The sequence below is a fragment of the Ursus arctos genome, unplaced genomic scaffold, assembly GCF_023065955.2.
Source record: "Ursus arctos isolate Adak ecotype North America unplaced genomic scaffold, UrsArc2.0 scaffold_11, whole genome shotgun sequence".
Lineage (NCBI taxonomy): Eukaryota > Metazoa > Chordata > Mammalia > Carnivora > Ursidae > Ursus > Ursus arctos.
This window is the reverse complement of record NW_026622775.1, coordinates 34,699,420-34,712,565: the sequence shown is the minus strand read 5'-3', so window position 1 is coordinate 34,712,565 and position 13,146 is coordinate 34,699,420. Positions and strand designations below refer to the sequence as shown.

Below are 13,146 nucleotides of genomic sequence, written 5' to 3'. Positions count from 1 at the left end.
GGAAAAAAGGAAATTTTGAAAATAAAAGATAGTTCAGATTCACTTTGAGATACTCTATCTGAAAGAAGATACATGTCTATAAAATATAAAGTATATCCATAAAATAAGAATTGGATCCTACAGAAGAGAAACAATCAAGGAACAATAATAGGTCTTGGAAACGAAATATGATATCTGAAATAAAGCATTCAGTTGAAGGGCTGGATGACAAAGATGAGTAGATTGCTCAGAAATCTGTGTTGGTTTCATATTATTGCTATAACAAATTCCCACAAACTCAGTGGCTTAAAACAACACAAATTTATTACCTTACAGGTCTGGAGGTTGGGAGTTTAAAATGGATCTTCTTGGGCTACACTCAAAGGGTGGGCAGTCTATGTTCCTTCAGAAGGTTCTAGAGGAGGATTGGTTCCTTGGGTTTTTCAGCTTCCAGAGGCTGTTCACATTCCTTAACTTGTGGCTCCTTGTGGCTCCTGTGATCTCTCCACTTTGAAAGCCAGCAGCACAGTGTCTTCCATCCATCCGACCCCTCTCTCTCACCTCTGCTTCCCAGCCCCAGCTCCTTCTTTGATTCTAACTCTCCAGCCTCCCTCCTTCCTTTAAAGAATCTTTGTGATTTCACTGGGCCCATCTGGCTAATCTCTCCATCTGAAGATCTTCAACTCATATCTACAATGTTCCTTTTGCGATGCAAGGTAACATGCTCACAGATTCTAGACATTAGGCTGTCCCTAGCAAAACTGATGACATTTAATAACACCTAGAACTATGATTGTGACTTTCAACATGACGAAGAAAGAAGAGATCCCACAAGTTTTCAGCATAAAAACAAATCCTCTAAAAAAGATTGATAAGCAGTCTAGCATTATTTTCTCACCAACAATCCTAGATAGTAAGGAAAAACTCTATCAGTGCCTTCAAAATTCTTTGGGGGAATATTTTCAACTTGCAATTCTATAACCCAAACTATCCATCAAGGGGGAGAGTGAAATGTAAGACATTTTCTCCAAGTTTGCCTTCATTTTTTTTTTTTTAAAGGAAATAACTTATAGCTGAACTCCAACAAAATGAAGAAGTAAGCCAACCAAGAGGATGATATGGAATCCAGGAACCCTAAGTTCAACCTGGGACAGCAGTGAAGGGAAGTTCTGAGAAAGTGGCCATCCAGGCCTGAGCTGACTTAACACAGACTGGAGGGTAAAGGAGACAGTTCCAGGAGGGAGGGCTTCAGAAAAAAAAGGGGGGGGGGCATTTAGTAGACTGAATAATATGATGAAGACTTTGGTAAAACTTGAAGGTATGATAAAGGATCAGAAGCATTCAAGGAGAAAAGAACTAGTTAGAGATGATAGAAGATTGATAGATAATAGATTAGATGCAGGGATAGGTAGATGAGAGGCAGGTGGCTAGACAGAGAGATAAATAGGTTTGTTACTAGGGATTGGCTCGCATGATTGTGGGGGCTGGCCCTACAAGTCCGAAATCCACAGGCCAGGTTAACAGGAAGGGAAGATGACAGCAGGTTGAAACCACGCGTACAGGTTGAAAGCTGGTGTCCACAGGAGGCATGTCTTCTTCTCTGAGGGAAACTTCAGCCCACCACTTTAATCTCCCCTACTTAGAATCAACTGATTGTGGGCTTTAATTACATCTTCAAAACCCCTTCATGGCAGCACCTAGGTTGGAGTTTGAATAACAGGACTCTAGCCTAGCCACATCGTAGTACCAAAAACCTCATGACAGGCAGGTGAAAGAAAAGAAAAGAAAAAATCAGTAACTCTAAGAAACACACAAAAAAATCCCATCATTAGAAAATTATGGTCCAGGGGCAACTAGGTGGCTCAGTCGGTTAAGCATCTGCCTTCGGCTCAGGTTATGATCTCAGGGTTCTGGAATCGAGTGCCGCATAGGGCTCCCTGCCCTGCGGAAGTCTGTTTCTCTTACTCCCTCTGTCCCTCCCCCCACCCCCACCCGTGCCTGCGTGCGCTCTCTTTGTCTCTCTGTCTCAAATAAATAAAATCTTTAAAAAAAAGAAAGTTATGGTTCAAATAAAAAGCAAACTGCACTCAAAAGTTATTTTGATTACATGGTAGAACACACAAAAGGAGAACCCATTTGAAGTTGACTCCAGAAGCATTTCCCTCTGAGGGATGGTATTAGAGCCATAGAGCCGCTTGGCTCTAGATGGATACTATTTACATAAGTTATGATAATGTCAATGCTGTTTATTGGCTTGGAACATTTAGAATCAACCTGTGGGCAAACCACAGGTGACTTGACTCTGTTTAAGGAACACGGTGTAAATGCCATCAACCCTGGCATTGTGCAAATAGAGGTTCAGGTTACAAGGTTGGGAGGAGAAGCTGAGGGCAAAGTGAAGGAAACAAGAATCATGAAAGTGCTGTACTGGGCGGAGGCAGGAAGGGGATGTGGGAGCCAGAGAGGCTGGCGAAATCGTCTGTCACAGCGGGATCAATAAATGAGGTCTAGAGTCGGTAAATCAAGAAATGGAAGGAGAAGCTTATTATTTAGAACTGTGAAGATGGCAAGCAAAAGAAAAACAGTAACAGATGACAATGGTGGCCTCAGGGCAACAAAATTAAGAAAGGGGAGCGCAGAGTCTGGCGTGGTCACTTTGCAAGGATAAGTCCCTCTGTACTGCTCGCTAATGAATCACAGGCGTGCTACCTGAATGAAAAATGTGTTTACATTTTGTGTTTGTCAACAAAAATCTCAAACAAAACAAAAGCCTGTGTGAGAGAAGTCAAAGAAGAAACTTCGAGAACACTGTAGTGATCACCATATTGACAGTGGAAATCCAGCATTACCATCCAATCCCGTCTTCTTCCATCTCCATCCCCAGTGAAGCCCCCCGGGATTCGTGGGGGGGGGGGTCAACACTCCGCTTCAGGCACACGGCTGGCCTGGGGGTTGGGGGTTGGGGAAGAACGCCAGAGGACAATCAAGTATCACGTGGTAATAACATCTGACCCCTAGTCAATATCCCAGGGCATTTCTCCAACTGCCCCGCATCTCAGGCCATCTGCCTTTTGGTCACTCACATACACGGTCAGCTCTGATCAAACGGCCACTTGGCCACCATGGGAAGGAACCCGGAGAGAGGAGACCGCTCTGCCAGTGACCCCAGTTCTACTAGAGTGTCACTGCATGAGGCAGGTGAGGAAGGCTTTCGTTGGAACGGTGCCAGGTTTGACTTCCTCATCGCAATTTCCTGGCAGCTGTACTCCAAGGCTAGATGAAACCTTGACTCTTCCCAGAAGCCACTCTCAATAAACATTTGCTGAATAAATGCTTGCATACATGAATGAATGATTAGAAGCTGGAGGAAAAAAGCCTCCAAGATCGGCTTGGAGGCGAGCAGGGCGGCAAGTGGGCACTCCCTTATCTTTGCAGGTGCGGGAGCAGGGTGGGCAGGAGGAGAGGTCTGGGGGGCATGGGGGGAGGGCAGACCAGGAAAAGCCGGCGTGGCCCCTCAGTCTTCTCCTCTTTGTGCTGTCCGCTCTGAGCTCTTCTTTCTCTCCTGCCGTGTGCTGCTCAGCCCCGAGCTGGTCTTTCCCTCCTCTTCCCGGCCACCCCTCCGTTCTATGCTGCACCTGCAATGTGCATGCAGTTGTCCCTCCTAGGCACATAATTCTAACCCTTGGCTTCTCCACATTCACAGAATGTTCTTATCATTTTCCCTCCTGGCCTTTCTTCCTCCATACCATCTAGTCTTTTCTAGGAACTCCGAGAGAGCGAGGACAGGTCCCCACACAAAACCCCTCACCCCCCAGCTGATCATCTCATGATAGCGACATACCTCATTGAGCTGTTCTGCGGTGGGGGTTGGGAGCTTTTTCTCCCTCTCTCTCCCTCTCCCCGACGAGGGCACCTCCGGAGTGAGACTTTGTCAGCGATAGTTCCACGCTGCGGGTGGAATCGGCGCAGGCGGTTGTCCCACTTGGGAGAACCTCCTCTTCTTTGGTGTTACTTCGCAGCTGAGAAAACGGCTACACCGCGACAGACCGTTCTGGCCACGCCCCAGGCCACCGCACCAAGGCTGTACTTCCTTGAGGGGAGCGTTCCACGAGAAAAAAAGAACCTCATTTTTACCATTCCACACCAAAGGATGCTTCTCTTTCTAAAAGCATGAACATGGAGCCGGAACACGAATTTTCAAGGGAACTTCTAGTTGTCATTCCCTATAGAGAAAACGAAGGAACAAAACGCATGTTCCCTTAAAAAAAGTTAAGTCACTTGGCCCACGTATGAATAAAGCAAGTCATCACAATTCTAGAAACTAAGAGCCTATGAAACTGCAGTTTTAAGAGCTCCAACCCAGCTCAGTAATTTTATTACAGAATTTGCATTCTGACCTGCAGTACACATTTAAACGAAATTTAAAAGTATCTCCAGTGTGTGTGTGTGGGGGGGGCAAGGAAAGTATCAAATAGCACTTAGCCATACTACAGTTACGTAATGTGCTGGAAGAGATCAAGCGCCGTAAGCAGATGCCTTAGCCCCAGCTTTAAAGTGGTACCCTGTGATACAAATGGAATACTGCCATCGGTTTAAGAAGCCTTCCTAAGACAACTGCCAGAAGCATCAGGCTTCCCTGATGGGAAGGCAACACGGGCAAGCAGTGGAAGGACCCCTGGAGACTGGGTTCCAGACAGAGCTAGGACGCTGAGGTGCCTCGCGCCCATGGACAACTCCCCCGACGGCCCGGACGAAGCTTCCTTCAAGGAGGGAGGGAAGTCGATATTGGGCGAGATCTTAACCTTTTATTGGTCACAGATGGTTTTGAGAATTTAATGGAAGCTATGGGCCCATCCTCCTGCGGGGAAAATATACCTCAATACGTGCACAAAACATTTTACCTGCAGTTTTAGGTCTCATCACTGCCCCGCCCCCTCCGCCTCTCCCTTCCCCCCACCCCACGCACGTGGATATCCCAGGCCTTTAGGCTACCTGCTCTCCCTGGTTCTTCGAGCTCTCTCCTTCTGCGACTGTCTGCTGGCCGCCTCAGCTCAGTTGTGCGCCAGGCTGGGCCACGTCCTCCACTCCTGGAACCCCCCCAGCACAGCCTTCCGGTTACAAATGCCCTTGATGAAATCTCGTTGAATTGAACCTTCGTAAATATTCACCTGCCTTCACGCATCTCCTGTGTTTTTACTGAACACTATTCTGAAGAAGAAGAACATAAGCCCAAGGAAAGGAAGCTCGGATCTCACATTCAGACTCAGGGTGAGACTTCCCTATGGAAAAAAGCAAATCGTGTTCAGGGGTGAAAGGATAAAAATCATTTTTAGAATAGCAGTTTCTGGGATGTCAGTTTACTCCAGTAAAAGATCATAAACCTCTAGTAAATTCATTTTTCTCATTCAGACAAGCATTCACTGAGTGCCTATTGTATTCTGAACCTCGGGTAACACCCCAGAGCCTAAGATAAGTGAGATACAGTCCTGCGTTCAAACAGCCGCTGGTGCAGAGGAGGACTAGGAGGAGAAAGCAACACTAGGAGCGGTCAGCGCTTCCGGTGGGAGTACGTACAGGGCGTTATGGTAGCGTAATGGAGGGGGTCCGACTCTGCACGAGACAGCTGCAGGGAGGCCCCAGAATACTTCTTGATAATGAATTAGAATTTTCTGGGCAGCAGAAGGACCTCTCAGAGGCTGTGTAAAGGCGAATAGTCATCTTGGGTGAGGAGAACAAATTTTCCAGAGTGACTGGAGCTCAGGGCTTATATGGGGACATACTAAGAGGCGGAAGCAGCCAGACTATACTCTGCAAGATGGTGGCATGTCATCGATCTCATTATTTTACATGTCATCTGTAGTGATAAGGACTAACTGAAGGTTTTTCATCAGAGTAGAGTGATAACTCTTTGTATGCTCTCTTGATAAAAGTTTTATTCGCCTAAGCCCTATGCTTATATGCCAGTTTTTGATAAATAGTTTTCTTTGCTTAATTGGTAATCAAGGTTTGCTGGGAGACATTTGACCTCATATTCATCCATTTTGATTTTGTTTTTAACCCCAGGTTGAATAAGAAATCATTTATATGAGCTTTTATACCCTGCATATGTGACCACAAATATATTTTAACGAAGAAATGCCACACCTAATTGGGAAAAAAGAGCTTGCAAATCTATTGTGAATGCACGTTCAGTTAGCTCTAATTTGTAGTCTCCGAAATGGTGAGTATGGGTGCCATTGATGCCACCATATTGGTTCAAATGTCTTAACATTTTATTCCATAATGCAAGCATTTACAGTTTTGTATGTTATAGAACTATGAAGGCTATTTGTATGTTACCACCAAGATGCTTTACCTTGCCTCACATTATTCATTCTTTAATTCCACACACATTAACTGGGCCCCTACTATATTCTCAGGCAATGTTCTGTGTTCTGTTTTATAAGACAGAGAAGATCCATGAGCAGGTGGTGACCACTGGTGATGTGATGGAGAGTGCCTTGGGCCTCTACTGCCAGAGAAGTCAGCAAGGACCGAAGGAAGTAATACTCAAGGAGGAGCCATCGTGCAAACAGCAGGGAAAGGAGCCCTGGAGGAAGGGGGAGTCAGTGGCTGGTGCTGAGGTGCTCAGGGGGGGAATGAACGTGGTATGTTTGAGAATTTGGATTGGGCTGGGATGAAGCCAGGTAGGAAAAGTACTTCAGAACCAGAGCATACAGGACACTGAATCTCAAACCAGAGACCCACTGTCTCTTTAAAAAGAATTGTAGTGCTCCTCCTACTGCTCGAAATAAAATTCCCACATATGTTAATTTCACCTTCACTGTTTTAAAATTTAACCACATATTAAGAAGACAAAAGCTATCTAACTCCCCTAGGAAACATAAAAAAGGTATCAAACCATAAATTCCTGCCCCTAATTTGTAGGTGGCCAATAAATTGATGGACCTCATCTGCAGTTTTTCCCGTGAGAAGAGTAAGACGTCTCCTACATGGCCCGTGTTGATTATTGTTTATTTTGTTAGAAGATTGTTATGACAACCATAGTCTATGCATTGGGAAATAATTTATGCTTCATATAGAAGTTCCCCCATCTCATTTCTCAACAGATGAATATAATTAGTCCAAAATTTTTGCTCCTCAGCCCAGACTGGTATCATCAATCAGCCATTACTTCTTGTTAAAGGAGTAATTTTTTAAAAAGCGATTTATAGTAAAGTACTCTGTATTTCAACATGTAAATGCTTGGGCACGGCTCTGCTAGAAGACATACGCAAGCGCATAAGGGCCCAGGTGGGCAGAACCAATGTGCATGTGAAGGGATGTTGCAATAGTGACTCAAACACAGCCAGTGGCTTCTTCAGCAGTGAGGTGATTTTCTGAAATGGGGAACAGTTCTGGAGAAAATTTAGAACAGAACACAGCATCTTTTCTACTTTGCATTTAACATATAGTATCGAGTTTGGATCCAGGCTCAGATACTGATCAACAGGCAGAAGGAAGGCCCATCCTGCAATGTAGGGTATCTAGCATCCCTCACCCTGCGCACTAAATGCCAGTTGCAGCACCCCCCTCAAACACTAAGACAATCCCAATGCTCCCATCAAACTCTAATCACTCCCTAGCAATGAGAGCTAGGAGGGAGTTTGGATTTAATTCTACGCACCTATGGGAACTCAATGAAAGGTTTTGTGCTAGGAAGTAACATAAAATGATTTGCATTTTTAAAGTATTTCCCTGGATGCCATGTGGTGAATCAATTGTAGCAAGAGAGGACTGATGCTAAGGAGACCAGCTGGAAAGTGATAGTTGTAGTAGAGGCAAGAGATGATAGCGCCTTAGGCTAGGACAGAAGGAGCAGAGGTGGAAAGAAATGGACAGATTAAAGATGTGTTTCGAGGGTAAAGGCAAGGGATCTACTGATGGAACAGATGTGGGATGAGAAAAGATTTTTGGCTTTAGCAACTGGATGAATAATGGCGGTCTTTACCAAGAAGGGGAAGAGCACGGGGGAGTGGCATGGGATCATGAGTTCAGTTTTGGCCATGTTAAATTTGAGATGACACCATGTGGAGATGTCAAGCAGGCAGTTAGATGTCTGAGCTCCCAGGGGATGCCCTGGCTGGAGACACATCTGTGAGTCAATGGTATACAGAAGGCAACCCAAGCCAAGGGATTGGAGAGTAGAGGAGATCACCTTGGGAGAATGGGTGTATGAAGGAGAGAAGGACAGCCAGGACAGAGCTTTGGGGCCCACCAACACCATTAAATGAGGCCTCTACTCTATTAATTATTCCATTAAGAGAAACACTGTAGTTTTTACATTAATTTTAATGGGAATATTTAATGATTAATGACACCAGTTTTAGCTTATGAACAAAAATTTTGGAACTAATTATACTCATTTATCAAAGCATGAAGATGTACTTCTTCATGAATTTCAAATTATTTCCCAATGCATAGAGTATGATTATCCTAACAATCTTTCAATACAAAAGTAGTAATTAATGTTTGGATCAAGGGCAGTCTACATAAGGGAGAACTTGTGCTTGTGTTCTCATGAAAAACTATAGATGAAGTCTATTAATCAATATTTATTGGTCCCCTACAGCATAGGCACTGAGATTTTTCAGCTTAAAAATTACTTTTATATTTTCTAAGGGAATTTGATAGATTCTATTTTCTAAATTTAAAAAATCTTTCTTTTTCACAGCTTTCTTACCATACGACTTTATTTTTTTAAGATTTATTTATTTATTTTGGAGAGAGAGAGAGAGAGAGAAGCAGACTCCCCACTGACCGCGCAGGGAGCCTGATGTGGGTCTTGATCTCACGACTCTGAAATCATGACCTGAGCTGAAGGCAGATGCTTAACAGACTGAGCCACCCAGGTGCCCCCCATACCATACAACTTAATGTTTCTGAATTTGAAGGCAGTTACAGTGAACTTTCAGATAGACATATGTAGGTTAAAAAAATAAATCATCCTGGAAGCCTAACCAAACATAACAAAGACATGTCTTGTTTTCTGGGCACAAACTCAGGTAACAGGACAAGCCGACTTTACATTACCGTCGCTCCTCTTCACGACATTCCTGATGGGTATGCCTCCCATTTCACGGAGAGAAATTTAGGCCCAAAGAATTGGAGAACTTCGCAGAGATCACCAGACGTCACCAGGGGGCAGGGTGTGGATGCAGACCTCTGACTCGGACCTTTTCTCTCTCCCTGACTTCCTCCCGCTCCCAGTCTCCCAGAAGACAGAAGCTCCAGTCTGGAACGTATATAGGGACCCTCCGCCCGTTTTACAGGTAGATCAGTGTCACAACCCATTGGGATTGGTGTCTCAATGATTCAAATTTTAAGGATTTTACTGTCACAGGGGGATTAGCTTTAGAGACATTTCTTAGTGGTGTTACAGTTAATGCCTTACGCTTAAGTAGAATTACGTATCCTATAAAGGTTAAATTGGTTTATCTTGTCTTCTTCCTCTCAAAAGGCCCTATGCTAATTCCAATTTCTAAATATATGTAGGCGAGTGAGGGGGTGGAGTAGAAAAATTGGTAGGGACATGAGTTAATGGATTTTTTTAGATGCAAGCGGGTTAGGACTGAGGACTGGTAACTGGTAGACTCTGCTGTGGATTTAGGCAGACACCCAGGGCAGAGTGGCTGCCTGTTCACCGAGTTAGGAATCACGCACTTCCAGAAGTAGACTAGAAGCCTTCCCTGTCCTGACCAGAAGAGACACGATTTCACTACCAAAATAAATCCTTGCCTACAAAGGGATAAACAAGAATTTGGAATGTTGGAACAACACAGAAAACGAATGGCTAAGGTTGTGGGAGAGGCAGCCACTGGATGTGAATTTCCAGCAGGGTTGTCTTTGAGCAGACGGAGCCGACTCTGGGTAAGAACCGAAGAGTAACTTGACTCCTTTGGGGTTAGGGACACTCTAGGACGGGTGGGGGCGGGTACGGTTCTGTGATCAGGTTTGGCAAATACTGCCAGGACGGAATGGGGAAAAAATAAATTATTTTAATATTGGCAAACACAAGGGTAAGAGGTGGCCTAACGAGCAGCTAGTCTGTAAATTAGGGGTGGTGTCGGGAGTCATGTAAATCAGTATTTATAAGTACTCTGAAAACACAGTTATTCAGTAAATAGAATAAAACTGGCACTAATATCACATCAAGATTCTTCATTCAAGAATCCATAGGTGGGATTCTTGTCAGAAGCAGCAGGGGAAAGTGGACAAGATTTATGTTTTATGACCATCAGCTGTGCTATACACTGGGCTATACACTTTTTTTCCCTTTACTCTAATGCTTATTATTGTTGTGGGGATTTAAAAAATTCTTGCTGGGTTTCAAATCATCTACCATATCTGAAAGATACTGAGAACACTCAAGAGTTCGTTAGACTTGTATTTACGAAGCCCTCTAGGTCATCATCACCACTGCGCTCAAGCCACTATTAAGTGCTCACTGTGTGCCTGGCTCTGCGCCAAGTATTTAGTGCACATCACACCATCACATGACCTATGAGAGCGTGACTATTCATTTTCCACTTACGGATAATGAGACAGAAGCTCGTACATTAATTCACTTGCCTGAGATGACACAGCTGGAAAGTGACGGAGTCAGCATTAAAAAATAAGTCTATAATGACTCATGTGCCCAGACTGTTTATCCCACCTGCAACATCACTGTAAGTCCACGGGATGGAAACATGCTGGATGTGAAGCTATTCTCTAGTCTCCATCTGACCCAAGACCAAGGGAAGAAAGAAACATTTCTCTCATGTTCTCACAAGGTATCTAGTCCTAAAGAATACAGCAGCTCAATTTAATTTTTTTTTCTTTTTTTTCTCTTAAGAGAGAGTCGGTGGGAGGGGCAGAGGCAGAGGAAGACTCTCCAGCAGACCCCACTGAGCACAGAGCCCGACTCTGGACTCCACCTCGGGACCCGGAGATCATGACCTGAGCTGAAATCAAGAGTCAGACGCCCACCTCATCGACAGAGCCACCCAGGCGCTCCTTCTTTTCTTTTAACCTTTTTCACACTTACTCTGTGTTTAGGGACAAAGAAGGCTGTGTTACTTTGATTTACTTGTTTTTGGATGGGGGGTTGGTTTACAAATTATCAGCTTTTCACAAAGTCTTCCTTAAAGAAGTCGTTTCCAAGCTTTTAAATGTAACAGGGCCCTGCCTTTGAAATAGCATATTGCATCTCGACGAGAATGTACGATGGTTTCTTAGTTGCTAGCACTGAGCTTCCAAATCTGCTGTGGAGAGGTTTTCAGTTCCAGTGCTCGGAAACTGCAGGCCTGACAATTGCCTACAGCACCATCCTTGGGGACCACTGCCTTAAAAACCACTTAAGAATTATAAGAATCATAAAATGACATAGTCAACAGACTTAAAAAAAAAATTGGCTTCTCAGTAAACTGCCTACAATCCTAATTCTCCCAGAAAAAGAAGACATGTATTTGTAACGAAAAAATCTCTGAACATTGAGGCCAGCAGCTCATCTTCTGTGTTGGGTGAAACCTCAGAGTTATGAGATCTAAATCTGGGACAGTACTTTGCAAGGCATTTTGCACCATCCCCTCTGAGAAGTCCTCCCTGACTCTTCTGGTCCAGTTTATGTTCCCTTCTGTGTCCTTTGCTGACACAGCACAGTGTTATTGTCTGTTCGCTCGTCTCGCTTTCTCTTCAGAGTGCAGGCTCCTCAGGCGGGGCTGAGGATTTATTCACTTTTATCAGTCAGCACAATGGCTGGCACAGGGTTCGTGCCAGTAACTGCTTAACAAACGGGGCCAATCATCATCTCTGCGCTAATAGGACTAACCTTTAGCCCTGAATTTCCTATAGCATGCTGAGTATCTCTATGCCAGCTTGTCACAACCACCTGGTTCAAGGATAAACTAATTTAATTACTAACGGTTAGTGCAGGTGACTTTGAGTTTCTTTTTGTCTTAGACTTTTAAAATCTTTAGTGAACAACTATTGTTTTGGTTAAAAGAAAATTATCTACAGAAATGCTTTTTTTTTTTTTTTTTTTTTTTTTTTAAAGATTTCATTTATTTGAGAGAGAGAGCAGGCCCAAGCAGTGGGAGCAGCAGGCAGAGGGAGCCCTGGACCCTGGGATCATGACCTGAGCTGAAGGCAGATGCTTCACCGACTGAGCCAGCCAGGTGCCGCAGAAATGATTTTTACAAAAGTCAAGTATGTTCATACTGTATTGCTTAAACCACATACTCTTGCAGGCTGACAAAAACTCAAACTCCATGGAGCCAAAGAGGGGATTATCCATAAAGATTCTGGTGTCCCAGGCAAGCCAAAAGCAGGAATGTGGGAATGCTTGGTAAGTCCTTTACCCTGCAACCTGGATGCCCTTACTTTTTCATCTCTAGCCCATATAGCTACAGCCGTTATAGGGCCAATCCCAAGGTTTACTGTAGCTTCAGCCAGAACTGTAGCTTCCAGTCCCAGAATTCCGAAAGAAAGAGGTCCCTACCTAGACCATCGAACAGTGGCCAGAGGGACTGTCTGATAAATCCCACAGAAACCCTGTGGGCTGGAGTCATGTCTTGGGAAACTGGTGGGCAGATGCTGGAGTGTCCCAAGCCACAGGTATCTGTCACACACACTTTTACTTAGATTGTTCTCTCGCCCAGAAGCTTCTCCAATTATCAAAATGCTTCCCATCCTTCAAAGCTCAACCCTAAATACCACTTCCTCCGTAAAGCCTTTATTGATCTCTACTCACCCAAGTCTGAACTGTATCTTCTTTCCTTTGTGCTCCTCTGTGCTTTTCATTCTGCTTATTTTATAGTAAGTTTATAGATCTGCAAACTAACAAGAGAAAGGGATATAACTCTACCAGAATCTTTATGGATAATCCCCTCTTTGGCTTCATGGAGTTTGAGCTTTTGTCAGCCTGCAAGAATATGTGGTTTCACCAGGGATGTACTGTATGGTGACTAACATAATATAATAAAAAAACATAAAAAAAAAAGAATATGTGGTTTCAGCAATACAGTATGAACATGACTTTTTTTTTAAGGAATTAACTCTACATTTTTTTTTTAAGATTTTATTTATTTGACAGAGAGACAGCCAGCGAGAGAGGGAACACAAGCAGGGGGAGTGGGAGAGGAAGAA

At 44.1% G+C, this 13,146-nt stretch overlaps 1 long non-coding RNA gene across 1 annotated transcript; it reads right to left on the bottom strand.

The window, feature by feature from the left end:
• Positions 1-2,054: 2,054 nt before the first annotated feature.
• Positions 2,055-6,048, bottom strand: LOC130543311 (uncharacterized). The gene is made up of 3 exons (XR_008958561.1): positions 4,972-6,048; positions 3,821-4,202; positions 2,055-2,924 (listed from the first exon to the last, which is right to left on the bottom strand). It is a non-coding gene; the product is annotated as an uncharacterized LOC130543311 (long non-coding RNA).
• Between the last annotated feature and the right edge of the window lie 7,098 nt (positions 6,049-13,146).